At 36.0% G+C, this 21804-nt stretch overlaps 1 protein-coding gene across 50 annotated transcripts in view; it reads right to left on the reverse strand.

Moving 5' to 3' along the window:
- HS2ST1 (heparan sulfate 2-O-sulfotransferase 1) overlaps positions 1-21804 on the reverse strand; it is a 195653-nt gene that overhangs the window by 92711 nt on the left and 81138 nt on the right. The window contains exon 2 of one of the 50 annotated variants that reach the window (XM_081489941.1): positions 15721-15790. The exons of the other annotated variants lie outside the window; for them this stretch is intronic. The gene's annotated coding sequence lies outside the window, so the exon portion shown is untranslated. The remainder of the gene's footprint in view (positions 1-15720; positions 15791-21804) is intronic. 50 annotated transcript variants of the gene reach the window in all.

Genomic DNA, 21804 nt, shown 5'->3' on the forward strand with positions numbered 1-21804 from the left:
AAGAGTAGTTAATGTTTAGAACATTCTCCTTACCAAGTAGGTATAACACACTGGTTATAATGGTTCAACCCTAGGATACAATAAAAATGAATAAAATGATAATTTAAAACAGAGAAAAAGACATAGAAACTACTAATGAAAATTTTGTTCCCGGTTCCTTTCACTCCCAATTTTAGAATCTTGGCCTAGAAACTTTATTCACTCCCACGCTGATGACTAAATCTTTATCTCCAGGCTAACTTCTTTCCTAAAGCTCAGACTTGTAGACACCCTAAATACAACATATCACGTGAAATGACCAAGTATCTAGAAAATGTGGTAAAAACTGACATCTCCACCTCCTTTGTCAAAGAAAGAAAACCTGAAAAAAAAAAAAAACGAAAAATGATAACCATGAAAGAAACTAAACTGGCAATCAAAAATCTCCACCATCTTTACATCAACACATACCTTGTCTCAAAAGTATTCTGAAAGAAGATGACTTATTCCCAAATAAACTCTTAGAAACTTTTCATATGTGAAATTATATAATGAACAATGTCCTCAACAATAGTTTTCAGGCAAATTAAAGGGATTCACAAAGCTGGTTCTTTCAAAGACTTTAAAAAAAGTGGAAAGTGTAAAACTGAGGCTCAGCTCAGTAATGTAATAGAGTACCAGGATGATCTGGCCCAAGTATGTATTCTCTAAGTAACCCAAACGGATCTAAGGAGAGTCTTTAGAGTGTCTAGAAGGAAGATGGGTTGCCTATTCTTGAGACAAAAGTGTAAAAGTGAAAGTGTTAGTTGCTCAATCATGTACAACTCTGGGACCCCATGAACCGCAGCCTGTCAGGCTCCTCCGTCCATGGGATTTTCCAGGCAAGAATACTGGAGTGGGTTGCCATTTCCTTCTCCAGGGGATCTTTCCCACCCAGGGATCGAACCCGGGTCTCCTTCATTGCAGGGGGACTCTTTACCATCTGACCCACCAATAATCTTCTTCAGAGTCATTCAGAAGTTGACCTAGAAAGCCAAAAAGGGCATGTTGGTATAGGGCAAATAGTGAGAGAAGACAATGGGGGATTCTAGTCCTCTTTGTAAATTGGAGCCACTCCTTTCTATGTTTATATACAAGCACTTAAGCTATTAATACAAGGTAATGAGGTCTTCCCTCAATAGCCTTGGCAGGTTGGTTCCTGGACCCCCACAGATATCAAAAACCGAGGATGTTCAAATCCATCATGTAAAATGGCATGGTATTTGCATATAACCTACGCATATCCTTCCAAAGACCTTAAATCATCTCTAGCTTACTTATAATAACTGAAGTGAAGTCACTCAGTCATGTCCGACTCTTTGCGACTCCGTGGACTGTAGCCTACCAGGCTCCTCCATCCATGAGATTCTCCAGGCAAGAATACTGAAGTGGGTTGCCATTTCCTTCTCCAGGGGATCTTCCCGACCCAGGGATCAAACCTGGGTCTCTTGCATTGCAGGCAGAGGCTTTACCCTCTGAGCCACCAGGGAAGTCCAGGGAAGTTATAATAACTAGAGCAATGTAAATATCATGTAAACAATTGCCAGCATGCTGCAAATGCAAGTTTGCTTTTTGGAACTTTCTGAAATTTTCTTTTTTCAGACATCTTTCCTATCCTCGGTTGGCTGAATGCACAGATGCAGAACCCATAGATAAGGAGGGCGGACTATAGCTCCTAGGAAAAGCCTTGCATTCTGCAAAGGCACACATTATAAATAATTGGACTTGGAGGAAAAGCAGGGTTAGTACAGGCCACTCAAAATCTATGCAAATTGAACCAGTGAAGTAAAAGGCACAACAACTCTTAATAAAAAGATGTGTTAAGTTCCTAATAAGTAATCACTTTTGTAAATATACAGCATTATTTGTAAAACAGAAGTAAAGAGCGCTTGACAGAAGGGGATATAAGAACAGTTGGGTTATGGAAAAAAGGGCAAAGTGAATGAAAATTGTGAAGCACAGAGAATAAATACTTCTAAGATAGAGTATGTTTTCAAACAGAACCAATAGGCAGAATGAGAAGTGAATGGGCTGTAGTTTTCAATATTTGGTCTGTTTTTTATTCAATTGCTACAATTTGGAAGTGCTGGGAAATACCACTATAAACCAATTCTACTTCCATATTGTACTGACATCATTCCCTTATGTGCCAATAGGATATAAGCCATATTATTCTCTGAAATGGACAATGTAACAGAATAGATTGTGCTGTGTTTCTGTAATATTTTATTCAAAAAAGAATTCTACTGAAGAGAGGGAAGAGGGAAGTAGAGGAGGAGGACAGGAAAAAGTGAGAGGAAGTGAGGGGGAGAGGAAAGAAGAAAAATAAGGTAAGAAAGAATGATGAATCTGTTAATTAATTAACTGACTGATTAATTTGGAAAGCAATTGCATTATACTATCTTCCCTAAAACTGACTTCTCCCATCCAAGTTTACAATGAGAGATGAAAGGTAATGACTTCAAGATTAAGTACCACCAATGAGAAGCTAAGATTCTCTAAAATGGTGCCTTCTATTTTTTAACTGGTCCTATCTGGAGTAGGCTGGCACATTTGGCTTTACATTCTGAGTTAAATAAAGATGTAATAACTAGAAAAACCTACATTCTCACTGAGAAAAAGAGCTAAATGACTCTTCATGGCTTTGAATTTTCAAATTCAAAACTGTATCACTCTAAACCAGGCAATTTAACTTAGAATAAGATGGGCCACCTTAGGCATTTTCTTCCAAATGTGCTTCCAGAAATTATCTAACCAAAAAAAAAGTGATATCAAAGGAAGGTATTGCTGACTTACAGAATGTTGACACTAACAGAAAAATTTATTATTTCAATACTAGTGTCAATAAAAAGGTAGAATACGATGGGAGAGAAATCCCCAAATGAAGAAAAGAAATGTGGAAAACGTCCAAACATTACAGGCAGTTTCCATTCTCTGAAAGCACTGCAAGACAACATTGTGGACAGGTAAGAATCAGTTATGAATAAATGCATTGCACATACACTGAAGGAACACCATGATAATTATGTTATTATGCAGATACAAAACATGAATTAAGAAAGAATTCAAGTGAGCCTTTCCCAGCCACTAAAAATATAAATTCATATGTCCTAGGTATGCTACCTGCACCTCCAAAATCAGGTATAAAGACGAAAGTTACAGCATCAATTCCTCCAAGCCCATACTCGAGACCTAAATCTGTCATTTTGATAAACTACTTTTGGCTTTGGATGGTACTGTTACCAAGTAAGAAAAATTCTTGTCAACCCTGATAGAGTTGCTCAATATCATATTAAGATTTAAATTATGCTGATTTTGCTAGATAAGACAGATGGCTGTCCCATAAAATAATGCCCAAATTCTATTACTGTTGAACGAACTGAGAAATGAAAGAACATGTTTATAGAATTAAATCTTTCAAAAGGTATTAAGAACACTAGGGATATAATTTTTGTAAAAAGTACACATTAATAACTAAACAAAAATATAATGGAACGGGTGCCCTGCTGACTTGACAGAAAGAAAGTTCAGAATCTCTATTTTACGTTCAGAATGATTTGTTGTTCATTAATAAGAATGTATCTCTAGAATAGATTTGAAGAAGCCTGAAAAAATACCTAGGTTATCAGACTGTCACTATTTCCACAGATCCTAATATACTTTTATGAGGGTAATTCTTTATTTCATTTGGTTATCACCAGGACAGTATCCTGCCTAAAAATTCCCTCAAAGATATTACAATAACACTACAAAGTAGGTACCGTTCTTATAGATGAAAAAATTGTACCATGGAAAGGTTTAGGAACTTGTTCAAGATGACAAAGCTGGTAAGGAACAGAGCTAAGATATGTCTAAGATAAAAAAAGTTTCTGGTTTCTATCTATAATTAATGTCAAGGGCAGTTAGTTTTCTGGGTGAGTTTTCTGTTTATTAAACGCAATTTCCCTATGAAAATAAACTCTGAATTATAAATAAATAACAAATTTCACAGGACAAGACCTTTTTTTTGTAGCTTTGGAACTCATTCTGTATTTCATCACATCTACTGTCTTAGATGCAACAACTATGGGGAGTGAGACACAGGTAGATGTCTGTAGGAACTTTAAAGAGCAGAGCCAGGCAGGATAGCATTGTAATATAATAAACGCAGAGCCAGGCAGGATGGCATTGTAATATAATAAACGCTTTTAGGCTTAGCAAGCACATAATTCAATTAAGTTTGGCTCAAATATTAGTTCACTTCACTGTACAGAAGTGAAGACTATACAATTTGAGAATTAGAGGAAGCAAGAGAACTGAGTTTCTCTGTTGTGTCTATCTGATATTTTAAAATCTCTGCTTTTTACTTTGTTGCTTTTTTATCCTTCATTTTCCTGCCTCTACCAATTGCCTATGGCCCTATAGGGTGCCTTTTTAGTATCTCCCACTTCCCACTTTGATTTGGCTATTAATTCTTGGCTTTATCCCAGAAATCTTTGTCAAACCCTATCTTTCCATCCACAAGGCCACTGACATGGTCTCAACTTTTTACCTTCCATTTTTTTATTTAATTTATTTTTTAGCTTATGGTCTCATATTTTTTCATCTCCAACTTGGATGTTGCAGTTGGTTCCCCTAAATGCAATATACATTAATTGTTAATTGCTGTTCATGTTCCACAAGGGAGATAGAATTTTATGAACAGAGAAAGTGAGGGTGGTTATTATATTATACTATTTTTAAAAAACTTCTCAATGTCCTAAGTCCAAACTCCTTAGGTTCACAAACAAAGCTCTTAGTAATCAAGCTCCAAACAACCACTTCCAGTTTTCTTATGTCCACTTTTTTCTCCTTGGTAGAAACACCAGTTTAGCAACAACATAAAGACCAAAATACCTTTATGAGATTTCCAAATTCCAGTTTAGAAGTTGCAGTACCCCAGGCAGCACAAAGCCAAGAATAACTGCAGCAAAACGGGTAAGAGGAAAGCTTCACTGTACCAATAACAGTTCCTCCACTAAGTCGGAACAGATAAGCCTCAGGAGAATACCCTGGCTTGGAACTTCTCCTGGTTGGGGGTAGGGGTGGGAGATGGAGTGTGCATCCAAGGTTCTGGCTTTACAGAAAGAAAACTTGAGGAACTCATTTCTGTCTTGCCCAACTGTTAACCAAGAAGCAAAAAGACTTGTACATTGACAACTACAAAACAGTGTTGGAAAAAACTAAAGAAGACACAAATTAATGGAGAGATATCCCATGTTCATGTACTGGAAAACTTCATATTATTAAAATGACTCAAAAGTGATTTACAGATTCAAGTCAATTCCTATCAAAACCTCAATGACATTTTTTACAGAAATAGAAAAAGCAATTCTAAAATTTATATGGAATCACCCAAATAGCTCCCAATAGAACCCCCAATATCCAAAACAAACATGAAAACAGAAGAATAAAGTTGGAGGCCTCACACCTCCCAATTTCAAAACATATTCTAAAACTACAATAATTAGAACAGTATGATATTGGCATAAAGACAGACATATAAACTAATGGAACAGAACTGTAAGCCCAGAAATAGAGCACACATATACAGCCAAATGATCTAAGAATGCTAGGATTACAGAATAGGGAAGGATAGTTTCTTTAACAAATTCTGCCAGGAAAACTGGATATCAACATGCAAAAGAATAAAATTGGATCTTTATTTTACACATGCAGAAAAATCAACTCAAAATATATTAAACACTAAATGTGAGACATGAAACTAGAAGAAAACATAAGGCAAAAAGTTTCATGACAACAGTCTTGGCAATGATTTCTTGGACATCACATGAAAAGCACAGGAAACAAAAGCAAAAACAGAGGAGGACTACATCAAACTACAACAGACTGGTTCCAAATAGGAAAAGGAGTACGTCAAGGCTGTATATTGTCACCCTGCTTATTTAACTTACATGCAGAGTACATCATGAGAAACGCTGGGCTGGAAGAAACACAAGCTGGAATCAAGATTGCTGGGAGAAATATCAATAACCTCAGATACGCAGATGACACCACCCTTATGGCAGAAAGTGAAGAAGAACTAAAGAGCCTCTTGATGAAAGTGAAAGAGGAGAGTGAAAAAGTTGGCTTAAAGCTCAATGTTCAGAAAACTAAGATCATGGCATCTGGTCCCATCACTTCATGGCAAATAGATGGGGAAACAGTGGAAACAGTGTCAGACTTTATTTTTTTGGGCTCCAAAATCACTGCTGATGGTGATTGCAGCCATGAAATTAAAAGACGCTTACTCCTTGGAAGGAAGGTTATGACCAACCTAGATAGCATATTTAAAAGCAGAGACATTACTTTGCCAACAAAGGTCCGTCTAGTCAAGGCTATGGTTTTTCCAGTAGTCATGTATGGATGTGAGAGTTGGACAGTGAAGAAAGCTGAGCATCGAAGAATTGATGCTTTTGAACTGTGGTGTTGGAGAAGACTCTTAAGAGTCCCTCGGACTGCAAGAAGATCTAACCAGTCCATCCTAAAGGAGATCAGTCCTGGGTGTTCACTGGAAGGACTGATGTTGAAGCTGAAACTCCAATACTTTGGCCACCTCATGCGAAGAATTGACTCATTGGAAAAGACCCTAATACTGGGAAGGACTGGGGGCAGGAGGAGAAGGGGACAGCAGAGGGTGAGATGGTTGGATGGCATCACCGACTCGATGGACATGGGTTTCGGTAAACTGTGGGAGTTGGTAATGGACAGGGAGGCCTGGCGTGCTGCGATTCATGGGGTCGCAGAGTTGGACACAACTGAGTGACTGAACTGAACTGAACTGAACATCAAACTAAAAAGAATCTGCATAGCATAAGAAACAACAAAATAAAAGGCAATCTACAGAATAATGGAAGAAAATATTTGCAAATCACATGTCTGATGAGTAATTTATTATCCCAAATATATAAGAATATCCTATAATGCAACAGCAAAATTACAACTCAATTTAAAAATGGGCGAAAGACTTGAATACATATTTCTCCAAAACAGATATGCAAATGGCATACAAAAGACAGAAGATGTATCAGAAAAAATGTTAAATATCACTCATCATCAGGGAAATGCAAATCAAAACCCACGATAAAACGATGTTACCTCACACCTGTTAGTATGGCTTTTTTTTTTTTAATGTTGGTGAAGATGTCAAGAAATTGGAACCCTTTTGCACTGCTGATTGAGGATGTAAAATGGTGCAGCCTCTATGGAAGACAGTATGAAGATTCCCCAGAAAATTAAATATAGAAGTACCATAATGATTCAGCAATCCTACTTCTGGGTATTTAAGCAAAAGAACTGAAGCAAGGATCTCAAAGAGATATTAGCACTTCCATATTCACTGTAATATGATTCACAATATCTGAGAGTGGAAACAACCTAAATGCCCTTTGATTCCACTGACGAATGAACAATGGAAATGTGATATATATTCATCATATATATATAATGAAATATTATTTGGTCTTAAAAAGGGAAACCCTATATATACAATAAAATGGATGAACTTGGAGGACATTTTGCTCTGTGAAATAAGTCAGCCACAGAAGGACGAATACTTCATGATTCCACCTATATGAAGAATCTAAAGTAGTCAAACTCATAAAAGCAGAAAGTAGAATGGAGAATGCCAGGGACTAGGGAGAGGAGGAAATGGGGAGCTGTTGTTTAATGGGTACAGAGTTTCAGCTATGCAGGATGAGAGATCTACTATACAACATTGTTGTTATAGTTATAAATATGTCCTTCACATTTAACAGTTTGTTTAGAGAATAAATCTCATGTTGTGTATTTTTTTAATCACAAAAATCAAATAGAAAAACCAACTACAATGTTCATCACGTATCTGTTGGAGTATCTACAAACTATCTCAGGAAAAGGCAAAGAGCCTGCTCTAGGTCTACTACTAACAGGTGGTTGAAGGTTACTAGAACTAAAGTGTATAATTTCACCAGAAGAAAAACTGTAAGCAAACACAACTTCCAGAGTGGAAATACTATCCAGAATAGAGACTTTGTCCAGTTACTATTAAGGGTTAGGATACGTAATCATAAGGAAGCATACATAGAATCTGAGCGGAGAGAAACTGGGAAGGAAAATTTATTTTGCTTGATAGGAGTTACCCACTTGAGAGGAGCTTGAGGCTAATTTTCACTGTGCAGTATCCACAAATAAGGAAACTGTAAGTAAGACAGGGGTGAGGGGAGGGTGGGAGGCAGGAGATAGGAACAAATATCCCAGATTCTGGCTGGTATTTGAGAGAGCAGTCAAAGGCCTCTGCGGAATTTTTAGAAACAAACTATTTCCGTATCTAAGCCAAGAATTACTAACAAATTTGATTTATTGAGAACAGAGTAACCATCATGAAGCTGGAGGATATGAATTCTTAAGTGCTGGCAGGGATTCTCTCATTAAGAGAGAAAAAGTAACTTGGGACCATACACAAACTAACAAACTCTATTCTAAATCCAACATTCTCTTAAATAAGACAACACATATAAAAGTGCACTGTAAACTATAAAGACATATCTATATTTCTATATAACTTATCTTTAACTTATGTCTATAAGTTAGTTACATAGATTTATAGTTAGACATTATTAATAGTTCAATAATATTCATAATAATATTCATATACTGATCATTTCTGATCTAATTTGTGAGTTCCATTATTTTATGACATCTCAGTTTTAATATCATGCCAAAAAACCACATTAATATGCTTAGTTATCTTTTGTTTACTTAATAAAAAAGGTGAAAATTACCAGTCTTTATAATACTATACTCGAGTTGAACTAACATTCTGTTTAGCTAGCATTTCATTATTTTTTTGTACCTAGCATCAATCTTCGGAGAAGGCAATGGCACCCCACTCCAGTACTCTTGCCTGGAAAATCCCATGGACAGAGGAGCCTGGTAGGCTACAGTCCATGGAGTCGCTAAGAGTCGGACACGACTGAGCGACTTCACTTTCACTTTTCCCTTTCATGCACTGGAGAAGGAAATGGCAACCCACTCCAGTATTCTTGCCTGGAGAATCCCAGGGACGGTGGAGCCTGGTGGGCTGCCGTCTATGGGGTCGCACAGAGTCAGACACGACTGAAGCGACTTAGCAGCAGCAGCAGCAGCAGCAATCTTCTGTACCAATCCTCCCAAAGTAGCTAACAGAACACTTGATACCAGACATTACACAGGCAGACAGGCACATGCACACAAACACACACCCTGTCTGTCATTCTCTTGGTATCATTTTGTAATTCCACATCCTGGAATCCAAAGTCCTTTACATGCATTAGGTGGCAAATATTTGTTAAGGATATGTTTCCAATTCTAAGCAGAAAATACAGCATTGTTAATAACTTATTAACACAAAAGCCACTTTAAAATTTCTAGGCCCCTTTTTTATTTTCTTAAAATCTCTCTAAACTAAGTAATGGGGCCTTCGTGGGTTACACACATACTCAGTCTTTTCCTTTTATCTTTCTTTTACTGGAGTATAATTGTAATAATTTATAATGTTGTATCCATTTCTGCTGTACAATGAAGTGAATCAGCTATATGCATACACATATCCGCTCTCTATTGGATGTCCCCTCCCACCTATTCCCCATCCCACCCATCTAGGTCATCACAGAGCACCAAGCTGAGCTGCGCTTTATAGCAGGCTCCCACTAGCTATCTATTTCACACATGGTAGTGTATATATGTCAATCCTATCTCCCAATTCATCCCACTCCTCCCTTCCCCGTGTTGGTGGACCTAGAGTCTGTCATACAGAGTGAGGTGAGTTGGGAAGAGAAAAATAAGTATCATACATTAATGCACATATGTGGAATCTTTTCTCTTTATCTTATTCTAATATTTTTTTCTAGTTCAGAATGTTTCCTCCTGTAAGTTGCCTCAAATCCTATGTATTCAGGGAAGTTATAAATATTTAAAAATAGCATTTAAAAGTAAAACAAATCACATATAATTACTCAAATTTTTTTTTAATGTCCACAAATATTTTGGATTAACTAGATGATATTCTGCAGTGATGCAAAATGAGAACTGGAATTTAATGATTTAATTTTAGAGAGAAGAATATACCAAGTAAACCAACAATTCTGTTTCAATTACTCTAGCAACTAAACACAGCATTATTACAAACACAGCATTTATCATTACAATCACAACACCTGAAATGTGACAGGTGTCTGAAATTGACAACAGAAGTCATCAAGGATTTTTTTAAAAAAGGAAAAAAGCTATCTATTTAATATGTGGCTTATTAAGGTTTACTCTATCACAAATTTCCCACAGTGCCTTCTGTCTATACCTAATATCTTGAGACCAATTTTCTTTTCTAATCTTAGGAAACTGCCTGAAAAACTAATCAAGAAGCGAAAGCACTGTTTTCTATCTGTTTTAGTAAAAGATGAGCAGAAGATCCGAAAAAAATCAATACCAAGTCCCAGTCACTTTAGGCTTTGTTGGACTTTCTTCCAATGAGATAATGTTCAGCTCAACAATCCCATTAATCTGTGTGGATAAAAGAAGCACTTTCCATTTATAGGGGAGAGAAATGTACTGAAAACTTGTACTGTGAGAATACTGTTTCACTGCTTGTGTTGGTAAGTTTTTAATGAATTAGTCTAAGGAATGGGTCACCATTATAATGTTATCAAATTCTCAAAACAGTTTAAAAACTAAAATGGAACCTGGTTTCATTACATATAAAATCACTAGTACAAACATCTACTATAGCACTTACATTGTTTATTTATCAATCAACCTTTCTCAAGAGAACAGCCTATGACCTAAAAGATTGTAAACAGTCAACAGTCTGCTGAATGAATGAATGATTTTGCCTCCTAAAACACTTTTGAAAAAGACTACTTTCCAAAATCTACCAGTTGGTTTTAAACCAAATAAATGCAAACCAAACCAAACTCAAAAATAATTTTTTAAATTAAAAATAAAAAATTCAACATACCCAAACCAGGTGGAGGAAATGAAAAAAGAATACATAGAACTATTCTGATATACTAAAAAGCAAAATTCCACAATCTACAAATGAAATGGGACCCAAAATATATTAAGATGTAGCATAAGGTATGCTTTTTAAAGGACAATAAGGGCTTTAATTAACCCTGACAATTTCCAGGTAGAGTGATTTGTATTTTAGACAGTTGGTTGCTAAATTGTATGACAGATAATACATGTAGCCACTAAAATTACAGTATTGACCTTTTTCAAATGCTAACAAATGCTTGATTAGCATTATGTAACTATACCTCCTTTCTGATCAGGACCAGGCAGAATATTTCATCAAAATATGCACACAATATACTGAAATCAGTTCACATTACCACAATGACATTCCACAATATATAACTAAGCATTACACAGAATGCAAGTTGGCCTATGGAGGGCAATACAAAAAACAAATACCTAACAGCAAAAATAAGAAAATGTATATTACTCTTACCAAAGTGAAAGCATGGAAGTCTATTTTTATGTGCTTTTATTGTAAATAGTAAATATAAGAAACCTTACTGCAAAGGTTTAGAACTTCAAAATGTTTTCAAATTATATCCATATGAATATAAGAGCAGAACATGAGATATAAAAATGTGCAATACAAAGTAACTGGTTAATCTACATTTCTCTACTGGTTCCTTAATCTCCTGAAAGGTACTCTAGCAAAAGAAAAGAGGAGGAAAAGGTCTTTTTTCTGCATTACTGTCAGCTTTATTTTTTTTTTTTGCAGTAACTCAGAAGAGGTCACCAGTATGAATATGAATGACATGATATGCTCTGTAAACTAATCTCTCTACATTTACCAGTGTCACTGATTTTACTAATATTTCCTAATTTCTATTCTATAATATATAAATAGTAATTAAGAAAAAAGTCATTATCTATAAAAGCTAAAAAAATTTCTGTACCTCTCCACCATAAACAGTAGGGACAAGGACAGTGGTTGGGGAGAGTAGGGAGACAGGAATATTAATACCCATGTGATAGATTTTATTACTGGCCTCTGGCCTAATGTTATCAGGCCCGTCCCTAGAGGAGAGTTACATTTCCTGTTTCCATTTGAGCTCCTTCTACCAATGAACTGTAAAAGTGGCATGTGCCAGTTCCAAGCAGAAGCTTTAGAGCCATCATACAAGTTCCATCACTCTTTTTCCCTCTCCATCACATACATCTCAGGAAAAGGGCACAGAGCAAAGCCACAGCAGATCTGCAAAGTATATATGAAAATTAAAAACCCGCTGAGTTTCTGGAGTTGTCTGCTATTACAGTTTACCAAAAGCTGCACTATATACCCTATCTGTGGCAAGTGTGAGAGGTACCTAGTAGGACAGACATTAAGTAGTGAAATGGTACAGATCCATGGCAGCCAAAAAGCCCTTTGGTGAACCTAAGTACTAGCCTAGTTGAAAGTCAGGAGACTAACATAACAAGGACAGTAATAAAATTGGATATGATATTCTTGGATATACCTCTGTTTGTGATTACATTTAATTTGAGCCTGTTTACCTTCTCTTTCCACTACTTTCCAGTCTACAAGAGGGCAATGATCACACATTAGTATTAGAAACAGAGTAAGGGGATGAGAAAAGGAGTACGTCAAGGCTGTATATTGTCACCCTGCTTATTTAACTTATATGCAGAGTACACCATGAGAAACACTGGGCTGGAAGAAGCACGAGCTGGAATCAAGATTGTCGGGAGAAATATCAATAACCTCAGATATGCAGATGACACCACCCTTATGGCAGAAAGCGAAGAAGAACTAAAGAGCCTCTTGATCAAAGTGAAAGAGGAGAGTGAAAAAGTTGGCTTAAAGCTCAACATTCAGAAAACTAAGATCATGGCATCCGGTCCCATCACTTCATGGCAAATAGATGGGGAAACAGTGGAAAGTGGCTGACTTGATTTTTCTGGGCTCCAAAATCACTGCAGATGGTGACTGAAGCCATGAAATTAAAAGACACTTACTCCTTAGAAGGAAAGGTATGACCAACCTAGACAGCATATTAAAAAGCAGAGACATTACTTTCTCAAAAAAGGTCCATCTAGTCAAGCCTATGGTTTTTCCAGTGGTCATGTATGGATGTGAGAGTTGGACTATAAAGAAAGCTGAGTGTCAAAGAATTGATGCTTTTGAACTGTGGTGCTGGAGAAGACTCTTGAGAGTCTCTTGGACTGCAAGAAGATCCAACCAGTCCATCCTAAAGGAAATCAGTCCTGGGTGTTCATTGGAAGGACTGATGTTGAAGCTGAAACTCCAATATTTTGGCCACCTGATGCAAAGAGCTGACTCATTTGAAAAGACCCTGATGCTGGGAAGGACTGAGGGCAGGAGGACGACAGAGGATGAGATGGTTGGATGGCATCACCGACTCAATGGACATTGGTTTGGGTGGACTCCCAGGAGTTGGTGATGGACAGGGAGGCCTGGCGTGCTGCGGTTCATGGGGTCGCAAAGAGTCGAACACGACTGAGCGACTGAACCGAACTGAACTGAAGGGGATGGGAAAACGTAAACGTGTAAAACACGTACACTCAACTGGCTGGTAGTGCCAGTCAGCTGGGCATTAGTAATATTGAACAGAGTTGTTTTCTAATCTCAAACTCCTTCTCCATTTGGCTATAGAATTAGTACCTAGATTAACATTAGCTTCAAGAAATTTTTACTAAAAACATGAGTTGCCTTACCTTCTTAAGGCAGAGTCAGCCAAACATAAATTACAACTGTTCAGTCTTTTTAATTTTACTCTGCATTGTTTCCTAAGAAATTCACCTATTTACCTTTTTAAAAGGCTTGTCAAAGCATTAATTTATGTACTGGGCCAAAAATGTTACTAACTGCTGAATTTAGAAAATTCACTGAAGAATTGTGTTGTAGCTTACAGATAACTGATTGTGGAGTAAATGCAATTAAGTAAGGCATCAGCATGTCATTTTTGCTCAGCAATTATATTTCAAAATATTACAGTGAATAAATGCTCTGCCAAAACATGGCAGAAGCAATCGTATTCATTTTGTTTCAGTGCTAGATATGACTTAATTATCAATTTTCAAATATGAGCCATTAACAAATGGTGTATGCCTGCAACTTGTCTTCATTATTTTTCCCTAAAATCATGGGTTATGAAAAGAAAAATAATGAAATATATTTCCCTATAAGACTTATTGAACTTGTCTATTTTTTTAGTCACCTCATTATGCTGATTCTATCTACAGAAGGTTTTAAATATGTGGACTTGGCTTCTCTGAGATTTAATGCAGGAGACCTTTGATTTAAACCACTTGTCAGGAAAACTAGACCTAAAGCAGGGCCCAAGAAGGCCTGATTTAAGTAACCCTTTTTCTGATACAGTATTATTTTCCTTTCTCCACAATTCAGAAATCTGAGTCCTGTTTTTAGCCATTACATGCTACAACTTAAAGAAGCAAGCAAGTTTTACTTTTAGATTAATTTTGCAAATCAGGTTAGAAGGTAGAATGGTTTATACTAGTTTATGTTATTGAAAATAAAGATAACATAGTGAAGATCGTTGGTGATTTTAAAAATGGATGTACAAGTATACACAAAAAAGTCCTAAATTTAGCATTTAAAGAAGAATTTCTATGCATTAAGTCTAAATGACAGAGAAGCAAGGATGTGGGCACCAAGAGGGTATGGCATGCATTAGTGTTGTGCATAAATGATAAACTGTCACACCATTAACATTCTACTCAAAAAAACACTGAAAAGTCATGTATTGTGCAGTAGGCTTAGAATGGAAAAAATACTGTGTAGCTGTGTGTCACTGGAGATGTCAGATGAGTGCCAAGTATTTTGAGGTTAAAAAAAAAAAAAAACTGAATGGAACATAACAGCCAAGAAGTTAAACGGAAAAAACAGTTTCTTCTATCACATTTTAACAAGACTTGCTATGATGGCAGTGCATGGACACCACTATAACTGCCTCATACTTCTTCAGTTCAAGTCCTTCTGTGTATTCTTTATAATACCCAGAGGCACAAGCTCATACTTGTGGGAATCTTGGCAGGATCTATAAATTAAACTTGGTAGATCTCTTTATTCACATGCCAGGAAGCCAAGAACTACGAGACCTAAAGATGGTAAGATGCACATACATATACAATGTATCTCTTAGGATTTTACATGAATATGTGTGTAAGAGTAGTTAGGATTTTACATGGATATATGTGTGTAAGAGTAACGTGTATGAAACTCTATTCTAGAATATAACTTTTTTTTTTAAGCTAGAACAAAATAATCTCATAAATTCTGATGAATCTGAGTTCCTAAATGACTTCCATCAACTTCTGGTGTGACCAAGGGCTGAAGGAAATAAATTAAGAGGTCGCTGTGCTGTGCTTAGTCGCTCAGTCATGTCCGACTCTTTGCGACTCCATGGACTGTACCCTAGGCTTCTCTGTCCATGGGGATTCTCCAGGCAAAAATACTGGCATCTTGTTGCCATGCCCTCCTCCAAGGGATCTTCCCAACCCAGGGATCAAACCCAGGTCTCCCCCACTGCAGGCAGATTCTTTACCATCTAAGCCACCAGGGAAGCCTCTTACAAGGTTATTTAGGTACAATTCATACAGAATTTGTCGACTCACAAGCTCTTACGTTGTTAGGAAAGAATTTAACCTTCCTACTGCAGAGAACAGCATTACCTACTTAGTTGAAAATCCCTCCTTTAAAACGCTTTCTCTTTTACAAGATTGCTATTTCACGCAGTATACACTACAGAGGCAAAAAAAAAAAATTTGAGTTAAAAAGATACTGATAAAAACACAATGAAAAGACTAGAGAAATTACACAACAGCATATTAATAATAACATCTTTAATTCAACAGCTACTGGTAGACAAAAATATTGCTAGTAAAGAGATTAAGCCAGTATCTTTCATTAGCAAAATATCTGAAAATTCATTTCAGATTAATATATGTTACTATTAGAACTGATTAAAATCATTCAGACTTTCTTAGAATATTCATAGCATGACAACTTTAAGTAGTCATTTTAAGTTTTAATAATATCAAGTTGTGTGACTCAATATAATGAAGTGATTCAATCTATTCCATTCAGAATTTTCATCCTGAACTTTCTAATTAACTAAAATCAATAATCATTTGGCTATTAATCACTTATGCAAATAATTACTGAAATGTTGCCTATAATAAATACAATCTCATGGTAACAGGCCTAATCAATCAGAAGGCAGGCAATGCCTATATATGCAAACTAGCCTCTCTTGAGGCTAATTCTATGCGTGCAATATTTTACCTTGATGCCCTTTGTTAGGGATTCCCTGCATATCTGGGTAGTACCATAAAAAGTGAACTAACTCAGCAACTCCTATGGCTCACAGCATTACTAAATGTCTTCTGGATATTTTGGCAGCAAAAAATAAGCTAAGTGTCTTAAGTCAATGTTTAAATTTTTCATTAATTCACTACTATTCCTAGGCATTAGTGGTACCTTTTAAGGTAAGAGAAAACTTTACAAGGAAAACAGTAAGCACTTCCCCAAATCTCGCTGGGTTACTGAACAGCCTATTACAAAACTTGTCAGTTCTCATAAGAATTCCATAAAACTATTTATTTAAAATTTCATTTTAATAATAGAGATTAGACAAGACTTTCTGTTTTATCTAATATTTAAAATATTATGAAAAATCACATTTTATATAAAAATAAAATGAATCTGGAAATACATCTTTCTCTTCACTCAAAAATTTAAAGAAGATATTTTTCTTTATATGGGAAGAAGTGAAAGTGAAAGTGAAAGTGAAGTCGCTCAGTCGTGTCCGACTCTTTGCGACCCCATGGACTGTAGCCTACCAGGCTCCTCCGTCCATGGGATTCTCCAGGCAAGAATACTGGAGCGGGTTGCCATTTCCTTCTCCAGGGGATCTTCCCGACCCAGGGATCAAACCCGGGTCTCCCACATTGGAGGCAGATGCTTTAACCTCTGAGCCACCAGGGAAGACATATTTTTTCACTGCTCACAAAATTGTTACTAGAAATCTACTTTTCTCTGTAGTTACATGCATACTAAAATATCCTAATAAAAATGTATTTTGGTGGAGGAGAATCCTTCCTAATACACTAAATTTTAGTAATCTGACTAGAGGAAAACAAAGATTGGCATGTGATATAGTTCACTAATTAAGTTATAATTAACTAACTAATATAGTTCATTAATTAAATTTAGAAGCATCTCAGTTCTAGCAAAAGAACATACAACAAAAGTAATCTAAATCTCACATACCCAAGAAGTAATAATAAGAAGAGTATTAAGAATATTTATCTCACTTCTATTGTACAATCTACGACTGGGTGTGCTGGACAAAAACATCAGAGGCAAATGTACAGAACTTTGCTATTAATGCCTCAACACAATTTTGTTACCATATTTTTCTTAAGATTCTTCTCTTTATAGCTACTCTGAATCTTCCTAGAATCTTTTCCTTCTAGTTTTCTTCATTAATGAAAACTAACAAAAATAAATATTCATGTAATCTCTAATTACTGAATATAAGTATTGCTACAGAGAAATTATGTATAGTGTTAAAATTGTGCCAACTGGAGTAAATCACTGACATCTATTTAAACACAGAATTTCTAATATCATTCAATTTTGACTTTTATTAATTTTTAAAGATTAAACCTTAATATTCACTGTATCACTAAATGTAATAGTTTTTAAGTCAGTTTTTTTAAATACATAAAAATAGATTAAAATACTTTCTTTGCCTAAAAAGTTATCAGGACTTATTTATTTGAACATTTAGGAAAATTATAGGATCAGACACTCCCCCCAAATTCTCAAACTATCAATACATAAAACATAAAAAGCTCAAGAAAAATGACAAAGCCAACAGTTACAGAAGTCTGCCTCTAAGTGGGCAATAGAGAATCCATACATTATAAAATTATTCTTCTAAATTTGAGTTTTATGGCAAAAGAAATTCACTAGATGTTAAAAAAAAAAAGCTTACTGAAGGAACATGATAACTAACTTCAAACATGTCAACTGCCACATATGGAAGGACAGATTAGATCAGAATTAAACTGCTAACTCCAGAGGTCAAAACTGAGACCAAAGAATGGAAAATAAGAAACATCTTTAGCTCAACTGATAAGGAATTTTCCAATTGTGATAGTTATTTAAAACTAAAATTGATTATCCTTTACTTATGTTACCGTTTCCAGAAATTTTTAGTGGAAGACTGATGCCCACCTATCAAAAAGAATATGGAGTCAACTTCAATATTGCTTGAGAGGGCAATCTCAGATGGTAAAGAATCTGCCTGCAATGCAGGAGACCAGAGTTCGATTCCTGGGTTGGGAAGATCCCCTGGAGAAGGAAATGGCAACCCACTCCAGTATTCTTGCCTGGAAAATTCCACGGACAGAGGAGCCTGGCAGGCTCTAGCCCATGGGGTTGCAAGAGTCAGACACAACTTAGTGACTAAACCTGAGAGGGTAAACTATGTGGCTTTTGACTCCCATTCCAACTCTTGATATTCTTTGAAAAATTTGAAGCTCTACAGCATCCAGTGTTCACCATGAATCCCTTGCAGAGGGGGTTCCTATATAGAATATTTTTTCTTAGATGTTCTCAGGTCAAACTGTGTATGTAGTTCACAGAACACACACATTTATTTTGTCATTCTTCAGATGACAGTGACTCCAATAAGAAGTAAATATTCCTTTATAAAAGCCTGTAAACAATATTTGCTGTAAGATGTACTCCTCTGACAGAGAAGCACCTCCTTAGTCAATAATGACCATAATCACAGTTTAGGTCCTAAAGTTAAAAGTTTGAGATATATGCCTGACACTCAATAAATATTTTTTGATCAATAAATGAACTGAAAAAAGTTATTTGGAAACTATGTTTGGTGGCACAAACAAACATATTCCTTAGCCACACACTAAGAATTCTATCACTAAAAACACAAAAGGCTGATGACTAAAACACAAATACATACTTGACAGTGTCTATAAAGGTAACAGCATCAAGTAAAATCCAAGACAAGCATATAAGAAATTACAAAAATTGACTATTTTTGTTCTAAAACAAAACTAGAATATGTACCACTAAGCACTTCAATTAAATGGGTCAATGGTAATATATACACACACTACTTAATCATGCTATTTCATGAAAAGAGAAAAAAATAGCTTTTATTCATGAATACTGTATGCATTCACAACTTATTTTTAAACTTTGGTTAATTGCATATAAAATCTCATCTAGTACAAACACTGATGGTGTTCCCTCAAAACTGGGTACACATTATTCTGTTTTTTTCTCCTGAACTTTTTCCTCAACTAGTTGCATATCTAACACAAAACAGAAACAAAATATCCTAAACAGCTCTTGATTTAACCTGTGTCCCACTTCTAAGAAATCAACCATAACCAAGTATTTTCTCAAAACTTGAGGCAGCAACATTTTGCTTTCCCTTGCCAAAGATCCTTCTTCACCTGACTCATCATCACTAACTAAAGATTCATTCCACAGTCTGGACTGGTATTCATGGAGCCCAAGGAGCTTGGATCACACACTCATCTTTGCTCACACAAGTTCTTAGGGCTCAAAGTCCACCTCTACAGCTACCACTTCAAAAGGACAACAGTATACTTACGTACCTTACATTTATACATGCTAAGCATCCATTAAAGTTCTAATTAACTAATTTGGTCTTAGTTAATGCATGTGTGCTCTCCAGTTGTGGCACACAGGCTCAGCTGCCCTGTGGCATCTGGGACCTTAGTTTCCCGATCAGGGATCAAACCTGTATCCCCTGTGTTGCAAGGCAGATTCTTAACCACTGGACCACCAGGGAATTCCCTCCATAAGAGATTTTAATTATAAAGTTCCTCTACTAAAAAGTCTGAAGAGCAGTTAGTCTACATTCTAGCCTACTGAGCAATTACTCCCAAAATAAGTAAAACAAGGATTCTTGGGATCTTTGGTGACCAAAAAGTGGACTTCACACAAAGTATTCAGTGGAAAATGAAAAAGAAATTAATATTTTGTTGAAAGAGCAAGGAAAACAGTAAGAATTTTGTATAATAATAAAATATTACTGAGATTAAGTGAGATTGATAGACTTAATATTTAAGAGTCTGAATAACAGCTACCCACAAAGTTGTCACCTACCAAAAGACCTAGAAGTGTTATAAAAAGAAAATAGGAATTGATATAATAATAAATACTAAGTCTTTTTAAAATTATACTTTATGTTTTAAGTTTTTTTTTCAATTCTAAGCCTAAAGTTCTAAAAGCCTCCTCCTCTAAATTTTCAGAGCATGACTGTTTTAGATTTTTCTTTAACCAAGTAAAAGTAAATATTTAAAGTCACATTAAATTTAATTTCAAGTTTCCTCCTTTTCCTCCTTACAGAGAGCCCATATAAAAAGGGACAAGATAAGGAAGATGTATAAAACAAACACTAAACAGATTTTTTTCCAAAAAGAAATAAAGATCTGAAACTCCCAATACTAACAAAATTCAACTCAGAGATTATATGACTATGTTTTAGAGAAAGGAAGTTGGTTCAAAAAAGATGAACAACATATTACGAGAAACAGCCTATTCATAGTAAATCCAAAGGTATTCATATACAGCACCCCTCTTTTCCTGATTGTCCTCTCTAAACATTTGAGCATTTCAGGAAATTAAGTTTTTTAAAAATATTCCTACTCCAACTTTTCATCTATTTTTCCTATTCCCTAAATTAATATAGTAAGATTATCAGGGTCATGCCCATCTGAATAAAAGCAAAAAATTTCCCCCACTATAACTGAAACCAAACTTCTATGTACAGCTCAGTGGGAACCCCTCACTGCCTTGGCCCTCCGTATATCTAGGTGGTGGAGGATCTAGATGACCATCTTCAAGTGGGAGTTACTGTGACTCAGGCTTCTGCTCATGTCAACTGCAGAAATCCCCTCCCCAGCTGGGGCTGAAGCTTCTCTTCTTCTTCACAGTGTCCTATGCTCATGTAGGAACTGCCCCCACAACCCACCCACCCCAGTAATAAAGGCTGACCCACCTTGAGCAAAAGAAAAACCAAAAAACAAAAAACCCAGCAACAACAAAGGAAAAAAACTCTGGAAACCAATATATTGCAGATATTAATTTTGATTCTTAGTGGTATTTTAAATATCTTTAAAATAGTAGTGAAAAGTGAAAGTCACTCAGTCATGTCCATGGACTATAGCCCGCCAGGCTCCTCTGTCCATGGAATTCTCTAGGCAAGAATACTGCAGCAGGTAGCCATTCACTTCTCCAGGGGATATTCCTGACCCAGAGATTGAACCCGGGTCTCCTGCATTGCAGGTGAATCGTTTACCACATGAGCCACCAGTAGTATGGGGCTAATCTTCAATAAAAAACAACTGAGGGTAAAATTGTTAAAATTATTCCAGCAACTCTAACCCAGAAAACAGGGGAGTATTTTCCCAAGACAAAATTGAATATACTCACACTGTGCTATTATACAGTTGAAGTATACAAAAGCTATAGAAGATTAAACGTTTGCCATACATAAAGAAAAAGAGTCAAACTTGGCAAAATCTTATAAGCTTTTCAACACAATTTTAGATGTCCCCAACAATCCATTAGCCTCAAACTACTAAGTACCTCCTACTCTTGGATCATTTTTTAGAACATGAAGTCTTCATATTAAAGCTACTCACATGCACAGTCTGATGCCAAGTGTTGTCATTTAATCCAAG

The sequence above is a fragment of the Giraffa tippelskirchi genome, chromosome 5 (assembly GCF_054371585.1).
Source record: "Giraffa tippelskirchi isolate mGirTip1 chromosome 5, T2T-mGirTip1v1.2.pri, whole genome shotgun sequence".
NCBI lineage: Eukaryota > Metazoa > Chordata > Mammalia > Artiodactyla > Giraffidae > Giraffa > Giraffa tippelskirchi.